The sequence below is a fragment of the Microcebus murinus genome, chromosome 3 (genome assembly GCF_040939455.1).
Source record: "Microcebus murinus isolate Inina chromosome 3, M.murinus_Inina_mat1.0, whole genome shotgun sequence".
Classification (NCBI taxonomy): Eukaryota; Metazoa; Chordata; class Mammalia; order Primates; family Cheirogaleidae; genus Microcebus; species Microcebus murinus.
The window spans coordinates 114,026,790-114,035,161 of NC_134106.1; the positions used below are offsets into that span (position 1 = coordinate 114,026,790).

General features: G+C 43.7%; 1 long non-coding RNA gene across 1 annotated transcript; it reads right to left on the reverse strand.

Moving 5' to 3' along the window:
- Nucleotides 1-1,919: 1,919 nt before the first annotated feature.
- Nucleotides 1,920-8,163, reverse strand: LOC142869997 (uncharacterized). Its single transcript, XR_012918523.1, has 3 exons — nucleotides 8,078-8,163; nucleotides 7,467-7,613; nucleotides 1,920-1,984 (listed from the first exon to the last, which is right to left on the reverse strand). It is a non-coding gene; the product is annotated as an uncharacterized LOC142869997 (long non-coding RNA).
- Between the last annotated feature and the right edge of the window lie 209 nt (nucleotides 8,164-8,372).

The window sequence follows — 8,372 nt, forward strand, 5'->3', positions numbered from 1 at the left end:
GATATCACTTAACCCCAGTGAGAATGGCCTTTATCAAAAAATCTCCAAACAATAAATGCTGGCGTGGTTGCGGAGAGAGAGGAACACTCCTACACTGCTGGTGGGACTGCAAACTAGTTCAACCTCTGTGGAAAGCAATATGGAGATACCTTAAAGCGATACAAGTGAATCTACCATTTGATCCAGCAATCCCATTGCTGGGCATCTACCCAAATGATCCAGTGACACTCTACAAAAAAGACACCTGCACTCGAATGTTTATAGCAGCACAATTCATAATTGCAAGGCTGTGGAAACAGCCCAAGTGCCCATCAATCCAAGAATGGATTAATAAAATGTGGTATATGTATACCATGGAGTACTATTCAGCTCTAAGAAACAATGGTGATATAGCACATCTTATATTTTCCTGGTTAGAGCTGGAACCCATACTACTAAGTGAAGTATCCCAAGAATGGAAAAACAAGCACCAGATATATTCTCCAGCAAACTGGTATTAACTGAGTAGCACCTAAGTGGACACATAGGTGCTACAGTAATAGGGTATTGGGCAGGTGGGAGGGGGGAGGGGGGCGGGTATATACATACATAGTGAGTGAGATGTGCACCATCTGGGGGATGGTCATGATGGAGACTCAGACTTTTGGGGGGAGGGGGGGAAATGGGCATTTATTGAAACCTTAAAATCTGTACCCCCATAATATGCCAAAATAAAAAAAATAATTAAAAAAAAAAAGAAAGAGAAAAAAAAAAAGAGTATAGAAATATTCTTTCACCTGTCTAGTGAAATTTATAAATAAAAAAAGAAAAAAATTTGTATTTAAAATAAATTTTAAAAAAGAGTATAGAAATATTATTTGTGTCTTCCAAATTAAAAAAGGAAATGCAAACTTTTTTCAACACAAAAGAGGACAGAAAAGTAGAAAAATTGAAGAAACACTTCACTAGACTGCTCTTACCCATGGTTAGTTATTGCATTCCCTGGATAGGTGATGCAAACCAACACAAACATGAAATATAAAATATGATAACAAAGTGGGAAGGTAAATGTTAGGTAACTATTGGAACAATCAGCCTACTGTATATAAAAATGAATTTCAGATGGATTAAAGACTTAGATATAAAAACAAAAACAAAGAAACCAACATGCAAAAAGGCTTATAGCCATGGCCAGGCATGATGGCTCACGCCTGTAATCCTAGCACTCTGGGAGGCCGAGGCAGGAGGATCGCTTAAAGCTCAGGAATTGGAGACCAACCTGAGCAAGAGTGAGACCCTGTTTCTACTAAAAATAGAAAAGTTAGCCAGGTGTGAAGGCCTGTACCTGTAGTCCCAGCTACTGGGGAGGCTGAGGCAGGAGGATCACTTGAGCCCAGGAGTTTAAGGTTGTAGTGAGCTATGATTGACACGGAAAATGTCGGGCGCCGGGACACGGCGCTTGCCGCCTCCCCGTTGCTCCGTGTCTCCATGGGCCAGTGCTCCACATGGCCAGTTGGAGAGCACGCTGCTAGGGCAGGGCACCCCGGGCCGGAATGCTTCCAGGCCCATGTGCTGCCGTCTGTTTCTGGCCACACTGCTTGCGTGATCCTGATTGGATAATTTTTGAATCCCACTGTTGTTGATTGGATATTAAAGCTTGTAGTTGATTGGATGCTTTTTGAGTCCTACCAAAGGTATAAAAGCAGGGGGAGAACAAGGAAGGGGGAGAAGAAGACAGGAAGAGAGCTGTAACACTAGGTGTGCTAAGCCTGCCAGAGGAATAAAGGCTGTTCTCCAACTCTTCGTGTGCCGCTCGGTTCTTTCTCCCGTCAAGAGCTGTACGCTTGCCGCAACATGATGAAGCCACTGCATTCTACCACTGTAGCTGGGGCAATAGAGAGAGCCTTTTTTTAATTATTATTAATTCTTCATCTTCTTTTTTTTTCTTTTCTTTTTTTTTTTTTCATCTCTTGAAGTTCATTAGGATGGCGCATAGAGAGAGATCCTGTCTCAAGAAAGAGGGAAAAAAAAAAGGCTTGTGAGAAAATTTGGGAGACTGTCTGCATGAAATACTCCACTTCAATATATTTCAAAATGTGGTAGCTGCTATGAAAGAGGAGCCCAGGGTTCCTGAATGAGAGTCACCAAGGGACTGGTTTGGTGGGTGGCCAGCCTGCTGAGGAAGTGGTGTCCAAAACGAGAATTGAGGATGAAGAATCAGCCAGAGGAAGAGCTGAGGAAAGTGCCAGATTGCAGGTCAGAGCTCAGGCTCAAGGGCAGAACAGGGCTTACTGCATTTGAGAAAGAGAAACGAGGCCCTGAGGCAGAACAATGCAGCCAAGCCAGCGACCCGAGAGGCATGAGCTGAGACCGGCAGGGTGAGCGGGCCAGGTCATGCAGAGCCTCACAAAGCCTAAAAAAACACGCACTGCTTTGTTTATTGTCTGACTGGCCCAGGTGCACTGAGGTGTGACTGGGCTTGTTGAGACCCTGACCTTTGTTCTCGCTCCTTCTTTAGCCTCTGTGTCTACTTTTCCATCAGCGCAGGGCTCACACCAACACTTGCCTGCACAGCCAGGGGCAAACCTGGCAAACAGAGTGTCTTGGGCAAACTGGAAACACAAGTTCTAGAACATCTGAAGCTATTGTGGTGAGGCCACTTGTAAAGTCACCAAGTCCAGAGGCTAGCAAAGAGCCCTCTGCCTATTTCTTCCTCCCTCTCAGGTTACACCTTTGGGGCTATTCAAACCCCATGAGCTTGTCAATACATCCAAGCCTCTCCAACCCTTGAAAGATAAAACCCCATGACAAGCCCCCCTTGCCTTTGTGTATTTCTCTCTATCTACTCCTCTCAGCCAAGGTTCCTTTCTGCATCATCCAGGTTTCCAGCAGGACACAGATGGTGTGCTCAAATTAGAGAAATTTGAGGAAGGCTTAATCAAATACTATCTTCAAAGGCATGGGCAGGTGGCAGAGAATCCCAGGCCTAGCTAAGAAGAGCTGTTTCCATTCGGAGGCCTGAGAAGAGGTGGAGGTTTCCTGGCCCGAGGAGGAGAGAGCAGCGACTGCTGGTGGAGCACGTTTGGAGGGGCTGGGGCATGTCCCTCCCTCACTCGCCTTGCTGCCGGGCCCTCCAGGGCTCACCTGAGGCCAGCTGTCACGGGACTCTTTTGCTGTTGCCTGTGTACCCGAGACAGAGGCAGAGTGGGCAAGGCTGAGCGGGAGTCGGGAGGGCTCACCTCCTCACTCTTTGCTTTCACTTTGCGTTTAAAACCTGGCTTTTCTGCACACTCCACTCAAGCTGCTCTCTCCAGGTCTGCCCTGGACTGGCATTGCCAAACCCACTGGCTACCTCCGAGGCCTCTCTGCTGCCTTTGACACGCTGAGTACTTCCTCCTTCCTGAAACTCTTCGTTCTTACCTTCCGTGTTGCCACTTTCTACTTCTTAAATGGCTGGCTCTCAGAAGCCCTGGCTGGCTCCAAGGCCTCCTCTTCTGGTAAAAGTTGGTGTCCCTCAGGGTTCCATCTTCAGCTCTCCTCCCCTGTGGTTTTTACCACCAACATCCTGATGATTCTCAAAAGCATTCGTCCCATCTTAATCTCCCCTTCGCCCCAAACCCAGTGTAATCTTCATGTCCACGGGTTATCTCCACGTGAATGTCTCTCAGGCCTTCACACTCAACATGCCCCGAAGTTCATTATCTGTGTTGCCGCCCAAGCCTACTTCTGTGTTTCCTGTGTCATTTAGTTGTACTTCCATCAACTCCATCACCCAGGCAGTCATTCTGGATTCTCATCTAACCCAATATCCAACCAATCACCGACCCTGTCAACTCCACCTGCGAAGTGGTTTCCAAGTCTGTCCACTTCTCGCTATGCCCCTGACAGTTGCCTGATTCCATTCAGGTCTCTGTCATCTTTGCCTGGACACTCACAGTGGTGCCCTAAGTCTCCAGTTATTCCCCATTGACTCCGTCTTCCTAGCTGCTGCCAAACTGATCTTGTGACTTTTCCATCTAAAACTTTTAAATGCTGACTAAATGCCTACAGGATAAAATCCAACTTCCCTAATATGCCACAGCAGAGATTAAAAGTGTGTGGGTGTGTGTGGTTTCTTTTCAGCTGCTCTAGGGTGAAATGTCCCCTTGTTCTCCCCAGGTGTGTGAATTATCTTCTTGGCAGAGAAAGTAATCTCCCTCCTACCTCTTTCAAAGGAATTAGTCAGACTTCTCCTGCTAGAGGGTCTGAGGCCCCGGGAGCAGTCAGGGTCTTCATCATGGAAGGGGGCATAGAAATAAGGCCTTTGGGTTTCACAGTTGAGGAAGAAGCAAAGCTGACTTCCCACCCTGGGCGTGCGACTTTGGCTGAGCTAGACATGACACCTTGAGTTTATATGAAAAGTGGTCACCAAAGAGGGTTCTTAACTGACAGGTAATTGGAAGTCATGGTAAGCAAATCAAATTGAGATTGGACTAAGAGTAGATATAAAAAAAAAAAAAAAGGAAAAAGAAACAAAAAAAGAAAAAGTCAGTGAAAATGAATAGAGAATCAAGAAATGGATCTCGATGCATGTGAGAATTTAATATATGACAGCAAGAGTACCTTGAATCAATGGGAAAAAGTAATCCATTAGAAAAATAAAATAAAATAAGCCCCTTGTTTTATATAAGATACAAAAATTAATTCAAGATGAATTAAAGACTGAAATGCAAAAGCATAAAAAATAAAAAATATATATAATTATTTAGGAGACTACATGTAAGAAGCAGAGGAGATCACCTTACAAAAAACAGAAACTAGGCCGGGTGCAGTGGCTCATGCCTGTAATCCTAGCACTCTGGGAGGCCAAGGTGGGTGGATCGTTTGAGCTCAAGAGTCCGAGACCAGTCTGAGCAAGAGTAAGACCCCATCTCTACCAAATATGGGAATAAATTAACTGGACAGCTAAAAATATATAGAAAAAATTAGCCGGGCATGGTGGCGCATGCCTGTAGCCCCAGCTACTCGGGAGGCTGAGGCAGCAGGATTGCTTGAGCCCTGGAGTTGGAGGTTGCTGTGAGCTAGGCTGACGCTATGGCATTCTAGTAGCCCAGGCAACAGAGTGAGACTCTGTCTCAAAAAAAACCCCCAAAAACTAGAAGGTATAGAAGAAAAAAATGGACATATTTGACTACATAAAAACCAAAGGAAAAATTTTGTAAAATTTTATAATGACTATTTTGTAAATAAAGGTAGTTAGCTACAAATTTTTCCTATGACACACTAAAAATTTGTAATTTAAATGTGTCCACAGCTGTGCCTTGTAGACTGTGACCACCTCGATGACAGGAACTGTATTTCCTTTATTTTCACATTCCGTCATCATGCTGGGTGTTGTTCAAGGGCTATTGTAACCAAATACCATAAACTGGGTGGCTTAAAACAGCTGAAAGTTATTATCTCACAGCTCCAGAGGCTAGAAGTCCAAAAGGAATTTGTTGGCAGAGACATGTTCTGGAAGGATCTAAGGGAGAATCCTTCCTCTCCTTTTCTAGCTTCTGGCAGTTGCCCACAATCCTTGGTCTATACCTCCAGTGCTCTCATCCCTTTCTCTGTCTTGACAGGGTTTTCTCCTGGTATGTCTTTGCCTCTACGTCCAAATTTCTCTTTTCTCATACAGATGCCAGGCACTGGAGTAGGGCCCACCCTGATCCAGCATGACCTCATTCTAACTGGAATCCATCTGCAAAGACCCCATTTCTAAAAATGATCATATTCACAGGTATCAAGGCTTAGGACTTCAACATATCTTTTTGGGGACACAATTCAACCCCTAATAGACATGCATACTCGATAAAATAATTTTTAATTTAACTGAAGTCATAAAATCTTCATATTGAAAGAAAAATTCATAGAATTTTTAACAAGCAATAAAATTGTAGTGATCTGAGGGAAAGTGTAATGCAAGCAAAATACACACTGATTTGTAGCCATTCATGTTAATTGGCAGGAGTGAAGTAATAAGAATAAGTAAATAAAATAAGTAAACATAAGGATGAGGATAGGGATTAGGAGAGATGTAATAGAGGATCTCTTTCCTTTTTATCTGTTTCCTTATCCAAGTCATGAAGCCAAAATATAATAAAATTTCTACTTTACACAGTCTGTGCCTTAATTGTATTTAGAGATAAATGACTCACCACAGACTGAAGGTGCAAGGACGAGGGTTCTTCAGACTAGAATACACATTCTTAAATCAGGGAAAGGGCACTACTTCTGGGAGACCCCACAGACAGAGATGTGCCTGTGGCTCAAGAAAGAATATTCCACATAGCTATTGTTTTCATTAACCAAACTACAGGAAACAAAGCTGAGTAAATCGCGGCTGAAAGGAGCACACAGGGTGAGAAAGCTTTGAAGGGGACCTGAGTTTAAAAAGAAGTTGAGAAACACTAGGCAAGCAACGACCATGGTGTGGTTCAGAGACGTGAACTGTAAGACAATCCTGTTTTCATAGTGACAATGAAAGTCTGATTCTTCTTCTAGTCTAGGGGAACTATTTTCACACATTCTGACTGAGATTCTCCTTTCAGAAGAAAAGAGTTTTCTTCACTCTTTTTCTGGCCTGTGGTTAGAACTTTCTGGGTTTAGTCATTTACAGACTAGTAACTCCACTTGCAGGTCCCAAGGTTAGAAGGTTGATACATAAACCCAAAGAAAGTGAATTGCCTTGTTCTAAGATCTTGGAGATTCAAAGTGGGAGTCTCTCCCCCAACCCCTGAGAGTCTTGGGCTAGGTTGAAATGAATTCCAGGCCAAAGTTGATGCTATCATCCTTGTTTTCCTAATTAATTCAATTAATAAATGGTACATGGCTACAGTAGTAATTGAACAGTTGCAGGGCGAAGACACAGCCCACACGTGTCCCTGTACTCCACAAAACCCTCCTTCTGTGCCAGCTACATCGAATTCTTAATGGCCGGTGTTGTGAGAAGTAATTTAAGCCGTAAAACCATCTGAGCCTTCATAGGTAATATAGCTGTGGAACATATAGCAATTGAGATTCTCACATCAGATAACTGGTCCAGAGACCTGCTACTAGGCAGAGAAATGGCCGATGTCCAGATATTCTTTGTCCCCAGTGTGGACTCTGAGCACTCTAATTCCTGCTGAGTCTTGGGCCACTGCTGTAGTGTCAAAGCTACCGAATTCCAGCAGTTCTATCTTTTCATAGGGACTAGTTCTAACATTTGATTCAACCCTTCCTAAGAGAAGTAGGCAACAATTTATACTATTCTGGAAAATGTTCTGCAAATGGAGCAAATACTATAAAAAAGATTTGCAATGAGAAAAAATTAAGAAGTGGAATAACTTTTCCTACTTTTATCATGGAGGAAATCTTTCCCAGAGGCTCCAGTAGCATTCCTTCTATAGCTCATGGGCCAGAATTTGGTCACATGTGAACCCCTAGGTCCATCACCAACAAAGGTATGGAGTACTGAGACTTACTTTAAAATAATCAGATTTATTCCCTGGGGCTGAGGAAGGAGTCTTCTCTCCCCTACCACACTGCTCCTCTCCCAGTACCTGAGAACCAGGCCTCTGCAGGCAAGGAAGATTTTGGCTGGGTAGTCAACAGCATGGATCACAACAACACTGGGGAAAAAGAAAAAGAAAATAGGGCACCAATTAATTCAGGTATCCACACACCACTCTTTATGTAACAGTACAAATATGATTTTATTCCTGTCTTGCCAAAGTAGACATCATTTTTGACCGGGGAGCAAAAATTCTTCTCTATGTCCTTGTGTGTCCCAAGTAGTCCATTATGGACGCCACCACCAACTCAGGGATCCGTCAGCCAACAGTAGCTCCTAGAGCCAGCCGAACGTTTGAAACTTAAATCTTTACTAATAAAGATTTAAAGTTTACTTTAACCACTTTGATACGAGCGTGACTGTAGTCGACAGCCGCAGATGAACGCGCACAGCGACTGTAGCCGTGATGTGACTTTTCTAATTTTTCATTTATCAAACTAAAATTGTGAACATTTAAAAATACGTAATGAAAACATATATGTGCATGTTACCTATTCTGATTGACATGACAAGTAAAGCCACCTGTGAAGTCAAGCAAGCTGTCGCTGCTTTCCCGCTTCCCGTCACACGAGAGCAGACGGGCTGGTGGCGCATGCGCAGCGCAGAGCGCGGGGGGCGGGGCAGGCTGGGGGCAGGTGTCGCGGTCCCTGAGCGCCGCATCAAAGTGGTTAAACTTTACTAATTTTTTTCAGAATTTGTCTGGCTTAATTAATCATAAAAGCACATGTAAGGGAGAAAAATAACTAGAAACCAAGGAGATAGCATGCCAACATGAAAATCAGAAGAGAACAAAGTCAACTTAACAAATGTTGAGCAA